The sequence below is a fragment of the Triticum dicoccoides genome, chromosome 2B, assembly GCF_002162155.2.
Source record: "Triticum dicoccoides isolate Atlit2015 ecotype Zavitan chromosome 2B, WEW_v2.0, whole genome shotgun sequence".
Classification (NCBI taxonomy): domain Eukaryota; kingdom Viridiplantae; phylum Streptophyta; class Magnoliopsida; order Poales; family Poaceae; genus Triticum; species Triticum dicoccoides.
Genome location: NC_041383.1, coordinates 767,106,415 through 767,121,810, shown reverse-complemented (window position 1 = coordinate 767,121,810; position 15,396 = coordinate 767,106,415). Strand labels below are relative to the sequence as shown.

General features: G+C 45.3%; 1 long non-coding RNA gene across 1 annotated transcript; it reads left to right on the top strand.

Moving 5' to 3' along the window:
- Window positions 1-13,480: 13,480 nt before the first annotated feature.
- Window positions 13,481-13,876, top strand: LOC119368666. Its single transcript, XR_005176710.1, has 2 exons — window positions 13,481-13,621; window positions 13,723-13,876. It is a non-coding gene; the product is annotated as an uncharacterized LOC119368666 (long non-coding RNA).
- The last annotated feature ends 1,520 nt before the right edge of the window (window positions 13,877-15,396 follow it).

Below are 15,396 nucleotides of genomic sequence, written 5' to 3'. Positions count from 1 at the left end.
TATCCTTAAAGGAATAAGGATAGGTTTCTCGATTATGGAGGTGATAAAGAGTTCGGCGTAAAGGGTTACGTCGATGCAAGCTTTAACACCTATCCGAATGACTCTGAGTAGCAAACCGGATACGTATAGTGGGACAACCATTTGGAATAGCTCCAAGTGGAGAATGGTAGCAGCGTTTACAATATGACCTAGAGATTTGCGAAGTACATACGGATCTGAATGTTGCAGACCCGTTGACTAAAACCTCTCTCACAAGCAGAACATGACCAGACCCCAGATCTCATTGAGTCTTAATCACATGATGATGTGAACTAGTTTAGTGACACTACTAAACTCTTTGGATGTTGGTCACATGGTGATGTGACCTGTCAGTGTTAATCACATGGTGATGTGAACTAGATTATTGACTCTAGTGCAAGTGGGAGACTGTTGGAAATATGCCCTAGAGGCAATAATAAATTAGTTATTATTATATTTCCTTGTTCATGATAATCGTTTATTATCCATGCTATAATTGTATTGATAGGAAACTCAGATACATGTGTGGATACATAGACAACACCATGTCCCTAGTAAGCCTCTAGTTGACTAGCTCGTTGATCAATAGATGGTTACGGTTTCCTGACCATGGACATTGGATGTCATTGATAACGGGATCACATCATTAGGAGAATGATGTGATGGACAAGACCCAATCCTAAGCCTAGCACAAAGATCGTGTAGTTCGTATGCTAAAGCTTTTCTAATGTCAAGTATCTTTTCCTTAGACCATGAGATTGTGCAACTCCCGGATACCGTAGGAATGCTTTGGGTGTACCAAACGTCACAACGTAACTGGGTGGCTATAAAGGTGCATCACAGGTATCTCCGAAAGTGTTTGTTGGGTTGGCACGAATCGAGACTGGGATTTGTCACTCCGTGTAAACGGAGAGGTATCTCTGGGCCCACTCGGTAGGACATCATCATAATGTGCACAATGTGACCAAGGGGTTGATCATGGGATGATGTGTTACGGAACGAGTAAAGAGACTTGCCGGTAACGAGATTGAACAAGGTATCGGTATACTGACGATCGAATCTCGGGCAAGTATAATACCGCTAGACAAAGGGAATTGTATACGGGATCGATTGAGTCCTTGACATCGTGGTTCATCTGATTAGATCATCGTGGAACATGTGGGAGCCAACATGGGTATCCAGATCCCGCTGTTGGTTATTGACCGGAGAACGTCTCGGTCATGTCTGCATGTCTCCCGAACCCGTAGGGTCTACACACTTAAGGTTCGGTGACGCTAGGGTTATAAAGGAAGCTTGTATGTGGTTACCGAATGTTGTTCGGAGTCCCGGATGAGATCCCGGACTTCACGAGGAGTTCCGGAATGGTCCGGAGGTAAAGATTTATATATGGGAAGTCCTGTTTTGGTTACCGGAAAAGTTTCGGGCGATATCGGTAATATACCGGGACCACCGGGAGGGTCCCGGGGGTCCACCAAGTGGGGCCACCTGCCCCAGAAGGCTGCGTGGGTCAAGTGTGGGAGGGGACCAGCCCCTAGGTGGGCTGATGCGCCCCTCACAAGGGACCCAAGGCACAAGGGAGAGTGGGAGGGGGCAAACCCTAGGGCAGATGGGCCCTAAGGCCCACCCCAGGCGCGCCTCCCCTCTCTCCCCCTCTTGGCCGCCTCCCCAAGCCCCATCTAGGGCTGGCCGCACCCCTTGGGGGTGAAAACCCTAGAGGGGGCGCAGCCCTCCCCTTCCCCTATATATATTGGAGGTTTTTGGAGCAGCCCAACACATGAGAACTTCTCCCTCTTGGTGCAGCCCTGCCTCTCCTCCTCCTCCTCTCCCGTGGTGCTTGGCGAAGCCCTGCTGGATTGCCACGCTCCTCCACCACCACCACGCCGTTGTGCTGCTGCTGGATGGAGTCTTCCTCAACCTCTCCCTCTCTCCTTGCTGGATCAAGGTGTGGGAGACGTCACCGGGCTGTACGTGTGTTGAACGCGGAGGTGCCGTCCGTTCGGCACTAGGATCTCCGGTGATTTGAATCATGACGAGTACGACTCCTTCAACCCCGTTCTCTTGAACGCTTCCGCTTAGCGATCTACAAGGGTATGTAGATGCACTCTCCTTCCCCTCGTTGCTAGTTTCTCCATAGATAGATCTTGGTGACACGTAGGAAAATTTTGAATTTGTGCTACGTTACCCAACATAAGGCCCATATACTCCCCGGCGAATTCCCGTAACTCTCCGGTACTCCGAAAAATACCCGAATGACTCGGAACCTTTCCGAACTCCGAATATAGTCTCCCAATATATCTATCTTTACATCTCGACCATTTCGAGACTCCTCGTCATGTCCCCGATCTCATCCGGGACTCCGAACTCCTTCGGTACATCAAAACTCATAAACTCATAATATAACTGTCATCGAAACCTTAAGCGTGCAGACCCTACGGGTTCGAGAACTATGTATACATGACCTAGAACTATTCTCGGTCAATAACCAATAGCGGAACCTGGATGCCCATATTGGCTCCTACATATTCTACGAAGATCTTTATCGGTCAAACCGCATAACAACATACGTTGTTCCCTTTGTCATCGGTATGTTACTTGCCCGAGATTCGATCGTCGGTATCCAATACCTAGTTCAATCTCATTACCGGCAAGTCTCTTTACTCATTACGTAATGCATCATTCCGTAACTAACTCATTAGCTACATTGCTTGCAAGGCTTATAGTGATGTGCATTACCGAGAGGGCCCAGAGATACCTCTCCGACAATCGGAGTGACAAAACCTAATCTCGAAATACGCCAACCCAACATGTACCGTTGGAGACACCTGTAGTACTCCTTTATAATCACCCAGTTACGTTGTGACATTTGGTAGCACCCAAAGTGTTCCTCCGGTAAACGGGAGTTGCATAATCTCATAGTTACAGGAACATGTATAAGTCATGAAGAAAGCAATAGCAACATACTAAACGATCAAGTGCTAGGCTAATGGACTGGGTCATTTCAATCACATCATTCTCCTAATGATGTGATCCCGTTAATCAAATGACAACTCTTTTGTCCATGGCTAGGAAACATAACCATCTTTGATAAACGAACTAGTCAAGTAGAGGCATACTAGTGACACTATGTTTGTCTATGTATTCACACATGTATTATGTTTCCGGTTAATAAAATTCTAGCATGAATAATAAACATTTATCATGATATAAGGAAATAAATAATAACTTTATTATTGCCTCTAGGGCATATTTCCTTCATACAACACATCTCGAATCCAATGATATCGGACTTCTATATGCTTAGACCTTGAATGAAAGCTTGCATTCTTACTCAAGTGGGTAGCACTTTGGTTGTCACAAAACAACACATACTTGTCTTACTTAAAATCAAGCTCACAAGCAAACCATTTCAGCCACAATAGCTCTTTGCTCGCCTCTGTTACTGCAATGAATTCAACTTCAGTTCTATTTAGTGCCAAACACTTCTGCAGCCTGCTTTGCCATGACATTGCTCCCCTGCATAGGTAACCAAGTAATCTGAAGTAGACTTCCCATCTCCAGCCATGTCAGAATCTGAAAAAGCAACCAGCTTGGCCTCACCATCACGAAAGCAAAGTTTCAGATTTGTGCTGCTCCGGAGATATCTCAAAAACCACTTCACGACTTCCCAATGAGGTCTTCATGGATTGGAAATAAATCTGCTTATAGTACTAACTGCATGAGCAATGTCAGGCCTTGTGTAAGGGCATATTTCTCCCTAAGTGGTTTTGGTGATTGACGAGAATGCCTTTGCGGACTAATCATGTGCTTTGAACATTTCAGATATCTCATGTCTATGCACTAGATGATTCGAAGCCCCTTGGAGCCTATCGAAGACGGCGGTTAATTATCGATGTTTCTTTTTGGTGGATTTGAGTCGTAGGAAAGCCGTAGTACTAAGAGGGGGTCCGCTTCGGAAAGGTATGTATGGAATCAACATGTACACAGCCCCATATGCACCCACGGCTTCCTTTCCCTTCTCTAGAGCTTCTTCATGTTTTCTTCGGTGTTTCAGCATCTTGCCAGCGGTAGTACCGCTAGTGCCCACGATAGTACCGCTTATGTGGTAGTACCGCTGGGTACTTTCGTGGCACTACCGCTTAGGGTTTCCCCGAGCGTGCAATGTTCTATTGTTGGTCTGCAATTCACGGTAGTAGGGCGGCAGTAGCGTGGTAGTACCGCTCCGGTGGTACTACAGCCTGTACTACCATCTCCACTACCGCTTGCAGGGTCTTCCTCTGTGCAAGGTTCTGTTCCCACTTTGCGCTAAGAGGTAGTAGAGCGGCACTAGGATGGTAGTACCACTTCGCACGGTACTGCCGCCCCTGGCACCCTCTACTACCGCTGCCTCTCCAGGTCTAAAAGCCCTTGGCGGTAGTACCGCCAGGGTCAGCAGTAGTACCGCTCCGGCGGCACTACCGTAGGTACACTCTATGTGTTTTAGGCTTGTGCGGGGTAGTACCCCCTAAGCGGTAGCACTGCTCCTAGATGCGGTAGTACCGCTTAGCTGCGGGCACATGGCCGAAAACGGTTGGATTTTGTTCCCCTATATAAAGGGGGGTCTTTTTCTTCCTAGGGTTGACCTCCCCCCCCCCAAGCTTCATTGCCTTTCAAAAGCTCATCCTTGCCCGATCTCTCTCCCTAGCCAATCAAACTTGTTGATTTTCTAGGGATTGGTTGAGAAGGCCCCGATGTACACTTCCACCAAGAGAAATTTGATTCCCCCCACTAATCCCTGCGGATCTTGTTACTCTTGGGTGTTTGAGCACCCTAGATGGTTGAGGTCACCTCTGAGCCATATACCACTGTGGTGAAGCTCCATGGTTTCGTTGGGAGCCTCCAATTCGGTTGTGGAGAGAGCCCCAACCTTGTTTGTAAAGGTTCGATCGCCGCCTTCAAGGGCACCAATAGTGGAATCAGGGCGTCTCGCATTGTGTGAGGGCATGAGGAGAATACAGTGGCCTAGTGGCTTCTTGGGGAGCATTGTGCCTCCACACCGCTCCAACAGAGACGTACTTCCTCTCAAAAGGAAGGAACTTTGGTAACACATCCTTGTCTCCACCGGCTCCACTCTTGGTTATCTCTTACCTTTACTTGTGCAAGCATTTATTGTGTTGTATCCCTTTGTTGCTTGTGTGCTTGTTGTTGCATCATATAGGTTGCTCACCTAGTTGCACATCTAGACAACCTATTTTGTTGCTAAGTTTAATTTGGTAAATAAAATATCAAAATTGTTAGTTGCCTATTGATACGGCTCCAACGTATCTACAATTTTTGATTGTTCCATGCTGTTATATTATCATTCTTGGATGTTTTACAATCATTTTATAGTCATTTTATATCATTTTTTACCAACCTATTGACATAGTGCCCAGTGCCAGTTGCTGTTTTCTGCATGTTTTTTACATCAGAGGAAATCAATATCAAACGGAGTCCAAACGCAGCGAAACTCCTGGAGGATTTTTTGGGCCAGAAGACATCCAGTGGGCCAAGGAAGCACCTGGGGGTGGCTCAAGGGGAGCAACACCCACCAGGGCGTGCTAGGAGGCCCAGGCGCGCCCTGGTGGGTTGTGCACACCTCGGGTGCCCCCTGAACCTTCTCTTTGCTCTATAAATACCCCAATATTCCAGAAACCCCTTTTCATCATATTTGCCTTCGCGGTCTATTTTTCTTTGCATTTATTTTCAGATCTATTAAACAAAAAAAATTAAAAATACCTTGCTGCAATTTATTTGTTCCGTGATCTATTTATCCAATCTACCACTTTTATCTCACGTTATTTGCCTATCTTGAGGCGTCGTACCCTAAAGGGATTAACAACCCATTTAACACGTCAGGTTGCGAGTATTTGTTATTTGTGTGCAGTGCAGGTACTGTTTACGTGGTGTGAGGAGGTTCTCCTATTGGTTCTATAACCTTGGTCTCTTCACTGAGGGAAATACCTACCGTCGCTATACTGCATCATCCCTTCCTCTTTGGGGAAATACCAACGTAGTTCTAGCAGACATCACTATTCAACCCCCGCCAGTCAACCATATCGATCATTTCACCTTGTACATACCATAGCATACATCAAACTCCCAACCGTTGAAGCATAAGGAACTTGATGAATTTCCTTTTTCATCTCATCAGTGGTAGGACATTGCTTTCTACTCAACTTGAAATGAGCTGCTAGTGGACAACTCGCAACTTTAGCATTTTCCATCCTGAACTTTTGAAGTACCTTCTCAATATACTTCTCTGGAGACAAGTAAAACTTGTTGCAATTTCTGTTTTGCTCAATTCTCATTCCGGGAATGTTCTTTGCTGGACCTAAGTCTTTCATAGAAAAACATTTTCTCAACTCCTTCAACTTAGCAATCCTAGAGACATTCTTGCCAACAATCAGGATATCATCAACATAGAGCAATAATATGATGAAATCATCACCTAAGAACCTCTGAATAAACACACAATAGTCCGAGCTACACTTCTTGTAGCCTTGCTCCGCCATGAAAGTTTCAAACTTCATGTACCATTGTCTTGGTGCTTGTTTCAGGCTATAGAGACTTTTCTTCAGCTTGCACACATAATCTTCTTTGCCTTTCACAAGAAACCCCTTAGGTTGCTCCATGTATATTTCTTCCTCTAACTCACCATGAAGGAATGCAATATTCACATCCATCTGCTCAACCTCCAAGTTGAGACTTGCTGCCATGCCAAGGATTACTGTTATGGATGTCATCTTCACAACCGGAGAAAAGATCTCATCATAGTCAATGCCTTTTCTCTGGACGAATCCTTTTACAACTAGCCTGGACTTGTACCTTGGATGTGATATGTGCTCTTCTTGCTTGATTCTGTAGACCCATTTGTTCTTCAAAATTTTCTTGCCGTTGGGCAACTTCACCAACTCATAAGTATGATTCTTTTGCAAGGAATCCATCTCTTCTTGCATAGCGTTTTTCCACTCATTCTTGTGCTCATCTTCCATTGCATCTGCAAAGCATTTGGGTTCTGAACCGTCAGATAATAATTGCATCTTGTGCTCATCTTCCATTGCATCCACTCCTCTATTATGAACATTTGTGTTAAATTATTTTGGTCCTCACTGGAAATTCGTTCTATCCCTTTTGGATCCAGGAACAAACTTGATTGTTTTGGTTTACCAAACAAGTTATTGTAGAATTTTGTGATATAGGTTTGAGATTTTCTTGTCCCTCAACAATTCCATCATCTCGATATTACTGGTGAATGAAATTCTTCCTCCTCCTTCCATTTTCTTTTGAATGGTACTCCATCCGTTCCAAAATACTTGTCATGTTTTTAGTTCAAATTTGAACTAAAACCACGGCAAGTATTTTGGAACAGAGGGAGTAATATCTAGTGTTAATCCTCATGTAATTCTTTCTCATGCGATCTTTGCCACTTTATCCCCTCTCACTCACTACTAGGGAAAAGCCTATACACAAAATCTTACCAGCAGCACGCTCTAAAATAAGGCGCTACTGCTACGTAGCAGTAGCACGTGCAAGGTTAACTCGCTGCTGAAATAGATATAGCAGTAGCGCGCCTGCTCTAAGACGCGCTACTGATATAATTCCCACGAGGCCGCTGCGAGGCTAGTTCTAGCAGCAGTGCGTTATCACGAAGAGCGCTACTGCTACATAGCATAGTAGCAGCGCATTTCGCCAATAAGCGCTACTGCTAAGTTTACTACAAAAATTTAGTCCCACCTCGCTCCGTGAAGAGAGTTTCTACCAGCTTAAATATGTTACTTCTCATACTTTGACAAGCACTTGGTCTTCATTGAACTCTATGTGTAGAATTTGTGGCTGCAATATGAGTCCTCATCGGTTTCTAAACCGGTGAGGACTCATATTGACAAATCAGATTGTACACAAAAAGATCATTGATGATCAATATATTTTTGAAGTCTATTTTTTTACATGGTGACACATAGCAGTAGCGCTTTCTTTGTGAAAGGCGCTACTGCTAGGTAGTTTAGTAGTAGCGTCCTTCTCTATAGCGCGCTACTGCTAAGCCATTCCATCTCCTACCCCTCCCCCTATCATCGATCCGATCCACTCACATTCACACACTCAATGGATCTCCCCCTCACCCCCGCGCCGGTCCTCCCCCGTCGCCCCTCCTCCCTCTGTGCCGTCGTCACTTCCTCCTCCTTGATGGACTCGGTACCGGCCTCCTCCTCCGTCCTCCCTCCACTCGCCACTGGCCGGCCCCTCCTCGCTCCGCCTTTCTCTTTCGTCCTCCCTCCACTGGCCGCCGGTCGGCCCCTCCTCGCTCCGCCTTCCTACTCCGTCCTACTCTCTTCTCCCTCGTCGAGTCACCCCTCCTTCCCCCTCCTCCCTGCTACATTTTGATTTAGTAGGCTAGTTCATATGCAACATTTTGATTTAGTTGATATGATTTAGTTGATTTAGTAGGCTAGTTGATTTAGTTGATTTAGTAGGCTAGTTGATTTAGTTGATTTAGAACATTTTGATTTAGTTGATTTAGTAGGCTAGTTGATTTAGTTGATTTAGTATGCACCATTTTATTGTTACTTTTTCTGTACATGGATAGGTAGATGCTTTTGTTTTTTTGCAATAAGTTATTTTTTGGCAAAATGTAGGTGGTACCTTGTCATCTAATATGTTACTAGATTTTAGGATTATAATTGTCCATCAAATTGCTTCTCGCGGAAGAACAAAAAATATCACATGCTACTGTTTTTCTCGTGAAGTGGATCGTTAATCCTTTTCTCATATTGCTTTAGGAAAAATGGTGCCACCACCACCACCACTATGTCGACTGTGCAAGTCAAGGTGCGCCAGCAGCCTTGCAACTGGCAAGCTGTTCGGCATCTACTTCCAGCCGAGTTTTCGTCATGTGGCGGTAAGAAATTAGATGAAATGTAATAACTATTTTATTTTTAGTGTTGGCGTTACTGCATTGTGTCATTTTGCTTATTTTACACAGATCGTCCCATGCAATGTGAGGTTGAAATTCAACAAGCTGACAGGAGACACTGTGACATTTGAGGCTCCTGGGGGGCCGTACACTATGGAGGTCGAGAAAGGACGCAATATGTCGCAGATTGGAGGAGATGGATGGGCCCATTTCGTCGCCCGCATGCGTCTTACTGGTGGTGAGTGATCAGCTTCTCCTTCAGAGCTGAAAGACCGAAGCTGGCTTCATTTATCTCAACCTGGTGGAAGATGATGAAGATGATGAAGATAATGAGGACCCACTCGATGAAGATGACGATGACCCACTTCATGAAGCCATCTTAGCTCAAAGAATGAGGCTGAGCGAGGAGGAGGTGTCCAACCTGTGGGACATAATTCCGCCACGTGCTGACTTTTTCGGGGTGCCATTCGTGACCTGCCTGACAAGTACCATGGTTGATCGACATGATATGGTATGTTATACTTACAAATGCAAATTAACCGATGAAATACTTAGTGTACAGTCCAGTGATATGGTATGTTGTGTGGAATCTAGTCGATGATATGTTTTAGTGTAGAGTTCGATCACATGCTTATTAGTGTAGAATCTAAGAAACTATTAATAGTGTAGATAATCCATATGTACTTATTTGCGAGGCTATTTATTAATTGATATGTTTTTCTTATTTAGAAATTGGCAAAGAGCCTATCTGTGAGTTATGGTATCGAGCCTGATGAAGAAGGCTTAGCTGGACTACGCCTTACTGCAAGGGGCTCCATCACAACCTGTACTTACCGCGTGGACACGGACAGTCGCACACACTTAAACTCGGTTGGATGGAAGAAATTCCTCGATGGCAAGAATCTTCGTGTTGGACAGGCCATCCTAATTACTATCAGGAACACCAACCGCCCAGGCTTGAGGATGATGATTGTCTTTGATATCATCTAGAACTACATATGTGTGTGTGGCTATATCATCTAGAACTACATATGATGATTGTCGTCGATATCATCTAGAACTACATATGATGATCGTCGTCGATATCATCTAGAACTACATATGATGATCGTCGTCGATATGACCTTGTACTGCTTGAGGATGCATGTTGACTATGCATGAAATTGTTATCTAGTACTCCCTTTGTTCCAAATTACTCGTCGTGGTTTGAACTAAAACCACGACGAGTAATTTGGAACGAAGGGAGTACTACCTAGTACTTATAATGGTTTATGAATTTGATATCTAGTAGTAGTACCTAGTATCTGAAAAGGGAAAGAGGGAAAGGGGTACGGAGGAAAATGATGAAAGATATAGAAGTAGCGAGGGACAACGAAATCGCTACAACTAACTAATAGCAGCGCGTTCCGCAAAACCGCTGCTGATATCGTCAACAATAGTAGCGCGGGTACGGACCGCGCTACTACTATAAGTTAGTTGTAGCGCCTTATTAGTAGCGCGTCTGCCCGCGCTGCTGCTAGCCTCAAAACCCGCGCTACTACAAGGGTTTTCCCTAGTAGTGACTGCAACATCATCCTCGTGCTTTCTTGGCATTGTCGTTTGGATAATATATCTTCGACAGATAAAACCTAAGACTCACTTAACTTGTCTAGCCTATCAAGCTCGTCCTATCAAGCTCGTCTAAAAGCCCCTTATGTCCTCTGTAATTAGCTTCAATGTTTTTGTTCCACCCCTAGCCATCTGTTGCCATCTATTTAGACAGGTGGGTCCAACAAAGTATTGTCCCCAAACCTCAGACACTAAAAGCATCTACAACATGACTTAGCAAATATGACCTCCTAAACGCCTGCGGACCGGCCGCGTCCGTTTTGAGCCCCTATTTTTCCGTCTGCGCAGCGACGCTCCTCATTTTCTTCCTCATATGACCGGGCACTTGCACGTACGTGATTGCTGGTGATGAAGAGAGAGAAAGAAAAGAATGAATAAAGAAAGAGGAAAGGTGGTCTGGGATGGGGCCGCATCCTACGTGACGGACTAACGGGGCGTGCCCGAGCGCGTCCGCGAGCCCTTATATCCTCCCTACATTTGTCCTCAATATGGGGGTTCGCGGACAGCCCGGACATATAGGGATGATGTGAGGGGTCCGGTTGGGCCTTTTTTCCCTTCTCTCTCCTATCTGGTCATTGACCGGATGTATCCGCGGGCACTGGCGGAGCTACATCAAGGCTACATGGGCCATGGCCCGCCCAACTTTGTAGCATTTCCTTCTATGAAAGTCAGCTCATGAGCCCAGAAAAATCAGACATTGGTATTCTTTTGCACTGTGGCCCGCCCAATCTTTTGTTGGAAGCTTCGCCAGTGTCCGCGGGCGTATGAGAGAGGGTTTGATGCGTCCGGCTATAGATGCTCTAATGCTTCTAGTTCAGACCGAAGAATCAGCACCTTTCAAATTTGAATACTTGTGAAATCTTGCGTACGTACCTCACCAGATGTGTCACATGTTCCACCATGGTGCTGACAGCTAAGCGCCTAAGCGTAGCAGTGTAGTAACATCTACTCGGCCAGTATGCATGCACGAATGAAGCGCCTGTAGCCAGCACCCTGCATCGAGTTGATCATGTTGAATGTATGCAGATTGCACGTTGATCACCAGTTCAGCAGAGGAACAGCGCGCCATATCTTTGCACTCAGTTTGAGTATTTTTGTTTTGTTTTGTTTTGCATGGAAGAAGCGACGCGCGCGCGTGGGAGAATCTCGGGGCCTTTTCCCGAGCGTCAAAGGAGACGACAAGCCCTTTGCATGCAACAAGCAACGGCAGAAATCACTGTTTTGACCTAAGGACGAAATCAATTCACAAACTAAACTGTTCTGAGAAAAAATTCACCCAACTGATCTTTTTATGTGGCGCCCGATAGCTAGGCGCCAACTACACTGTGTAGCGCCTAACACACAGGCGCTACACATCTGGACAGCGTGGCACCCCGGAGCCAGGCCTGGCCCCACCCCTGATGGTGCAGCGCCTAGGCGAAAGGCGCTACACTATCATGTGCAGCGCCTAGACGAAAGGCGCTACACATGCACTTACTAACCATCTCGGGGGCAACAGAGAGCAAGACTAAAAATTGATTGATCCACCACGCGTGGCCTGACCGGCGAGCTTAAACGCATAGGGCGCGGCGTGACCTGACATGCCATGACATGCACGGTCAGAATTTGAGTTACTACCTGCTGTGGTTGATCTGCAGGTTGGTTGGCTCAGGGGCAGAGACTGGCTGCTGGTCACGTATTTGTACACCCATGCTCCTGCGGTTAAAAGCAAGCAAGCACGGACCCTTGGACGGTCACCGCCGATCTTCTCCATCCCTGTTATGTGTCGGCCACTATGCAATCAGATCAAATGATCTTCTTAGAAAGAAAAAAAGAGCCCGGGGTATGATCAGAACGAGCATATGTGCATGGATCGATTAAATAAAAGGAATATGTAGCCAAAGATCAACAAGAGTGAGCGCGCGCTGGAGAGAGTAGTATATTCGTTTAGTTTCGCCAGATTTTGTCTCTCCTTCAGTAATGACCAGGCATTGAGCAGTGGAGTACAACTAGCATCTAGCCAGTGTAGTTAATCAAGAATAGTGTCGGCCGGCCCGTGGTGGTAACAGTAAAACGGAAGCGCAGAGCTGTTGCTACTAGCCACTGCAGGGCAGTACGTACGTAAACAGTAAATGCGCAACAGAACTTACCAGTAGTAGGGATAGATTCATCGCATGGCATATCTACCTACTGCGAGCAAGGCAGGGCAAGTGCAGGTAGTAACTCAAATTTTGACCGTGCATGTCATGTCACGCCACGCCCTATGCGTTTACAGCTCAGCCGGTCAGGCCACATGCGGTGGATCAATCTTGCAGCGCCTAGACGTTAGGCGCTACACTGTATCGTGTAGCGCCTAGCTCTCAGGCGCTGCACACTGACTTAGCAATTTTTAGCTTTGCTCTCTGTTGCCCCGAGGCGGTTAGTAAGTGCATGTGTAGCGTCTTTCGCCTAGGCGCTGCACATGATAGTGTAGCGCCTTTCTCCTAGGCGCTGCACCATCAGGGGTGGGGCCAGGCCTGGCTCCGGGGTGCCACGCTGTCCAGATGTGTAGCGCCTGTGTGTTAGGCGCTGCACAGTGTAGTGTGACGCCTAGTTGTCGGGCGCCACTTAAAAAGGTCAGTTGGGTGAATTTTTTTCATAACAGTTCAGTTTGTGAATTGATTTCTTCCTTAGGTCAAAACAGTGATTTCTGCCACAAGCAACACATGCACTGATGCATGCATGCATGCACGATCTCCCTCAGAGTCAGAGCTCAGAGCTCACGGCACGGCATGGCGGCCCATGCCCCTAGAGAAACGACACGAGCTACGCTGCCATAGCCATGCATATGATCAACTGGCCACTACGGCATCCCATGCCTAAATGGCTTCAACTAGCCGACGTGCCGCGACAAGGCTGCTATAAAATCACCCACGGCTCCCGTGGGCAGCCCTCGGGGGACCGGCCGGAGGTGTTTCCCTCTTGGTCTCCCCTCTTCTATCCGAGCTTGGCAGAGAGAGATGTATGTGCTCGTGACATCTATCTACGGCATGTCGCCATGTCGGGGTAGATGATCAGATCATTGGCCGGTGATACATAGCCCCCCTGGTATACATTGGCTGCTTCTTCTTTCTTCTTGTCTTCATTTTCAGTCGTGTTCTGCAGGCGTACGATTCTGAGTTTCTTTCATCTTGAATCTGTGTGTGAAGGATAGATCAGATGCGCTCGATGTCCGGGGAGCGGTGGCAGCGCGGAGACGTCGGCACCAGCCGGGGAGATGCCGTCGGTCTCCGAGCTAGGGTAGAAGAAGAAATAGGTCATGTTGCTAGCAGCTTCTGTCCATTTATTTACTTTTGTCGTTGTTACGGTCTCGCTGTTGTTCGATGTGCTTTTTCGTGCCCTCCCTTTGTGGTCGTAGCTAGGTATTCCTTGTCGATGTTAATCGAGATCGTTCTTCTGGACCATCTATTTACATCTGTCGTTGGGAATGTTTTGTTGGGTGACAATGCGTTGCCTAACGTTCCATGTTTCAGTTGCAGGTTCGGGCACCTCTGCAAAATTTTGTAGGATTCCGTGACCCTTCTGCCATTCATTTCTGTTACTGTGGGGGTGCCTGAAGTCTCGGATGCTTATTTCTGTCCTTCACTTATTTTTGCAATTGTAGCTGGAAATGGGTTTATCATGCTTCAACTTCTTTAACTGATGCGAGAACTTCAATTACCCCGTCGAGAATAACACTGCATTATCTATGTAGACGAACAAAAAAGTATGAGCTATAACTTCATAATTATCACCTAGTCGTTGCACGCACAATTTTTGACTCCCCTCTAATCACTTATATGTTTTCCCACAAATAAGAAATCATTTTCAGCTAAGAAAAACAAATAAGAATCATTTTTATGTTAATAACGCCATCATCTCCTTACTTCCTCCGCTTCAAATTAATGTAAACAGTTGGAATATTGTTGCAAGTGAAATTAACGTTGACCAAGTTTAATATCAACATCTATAAAACCAAATTTGTTTCATTAGTTTCACCATCGAACATATTTTCGTCCTAGATATATTTTATGTTCTAGATATTAATGTATCTTTTGTGCACATAGTCGAAGTTGAACAAGTTCGATCTACAACAAAGCTAGAACTTCATTCCCCGCAAAAATAGAGTTAGAACTTCATTTAATTTGGAAAGGAGCAATTAGTTTCTACGTCAAGCGAAAATGCACAATAGAGCTTGAGCTCCATGGAGGTTTTTCTTTAAAAAAACAAAAATCACATTTAACGGTTTTGAAAATTCTGAAAACAAATCACACATGTTCATATGGATGTAGACTACATGTGTGTATAGTTTGATGATGGTATACATTAAGATGAGATCTACACAAAAAAGGCAAATATGGGAATTTGAAAATACTCCCTTCGTTCCGGAATATAAGGTGTATTGGTTTCCATGCAAGTCAACCATTTGAATGTTTGACCAAGATTATAGAAAAATATAACAATATCTGGAATACCTAATAGATAAAATATGAAACTACTTTTCATGATGGATCAAATGATAAAAATTTCGTATAGTGGATATCTATTTTTCTAAAAAGTCGGTCAAACATGCACTCGTTTGACTTTTGAAAAAACAAATACACCTTATATAGTGTTCACTATTAAAAATGCATGGATTTATCTTTTATGTGTATAGCTCGCATGTCACTGCATTTGATTGTGAAACTTTATAAACTTATAATCCATATGAACATGTAGAATTATTTTCAGATTTTCTTGAGCTTTGAAATATGCTTTTTGATTTATTTTTTAAAGGCTCTATGGAGCCCGAGCTCCAAACTGCCTCTCTCCCTGTTGTGCTACTCTGTACCCCACAAAAATCC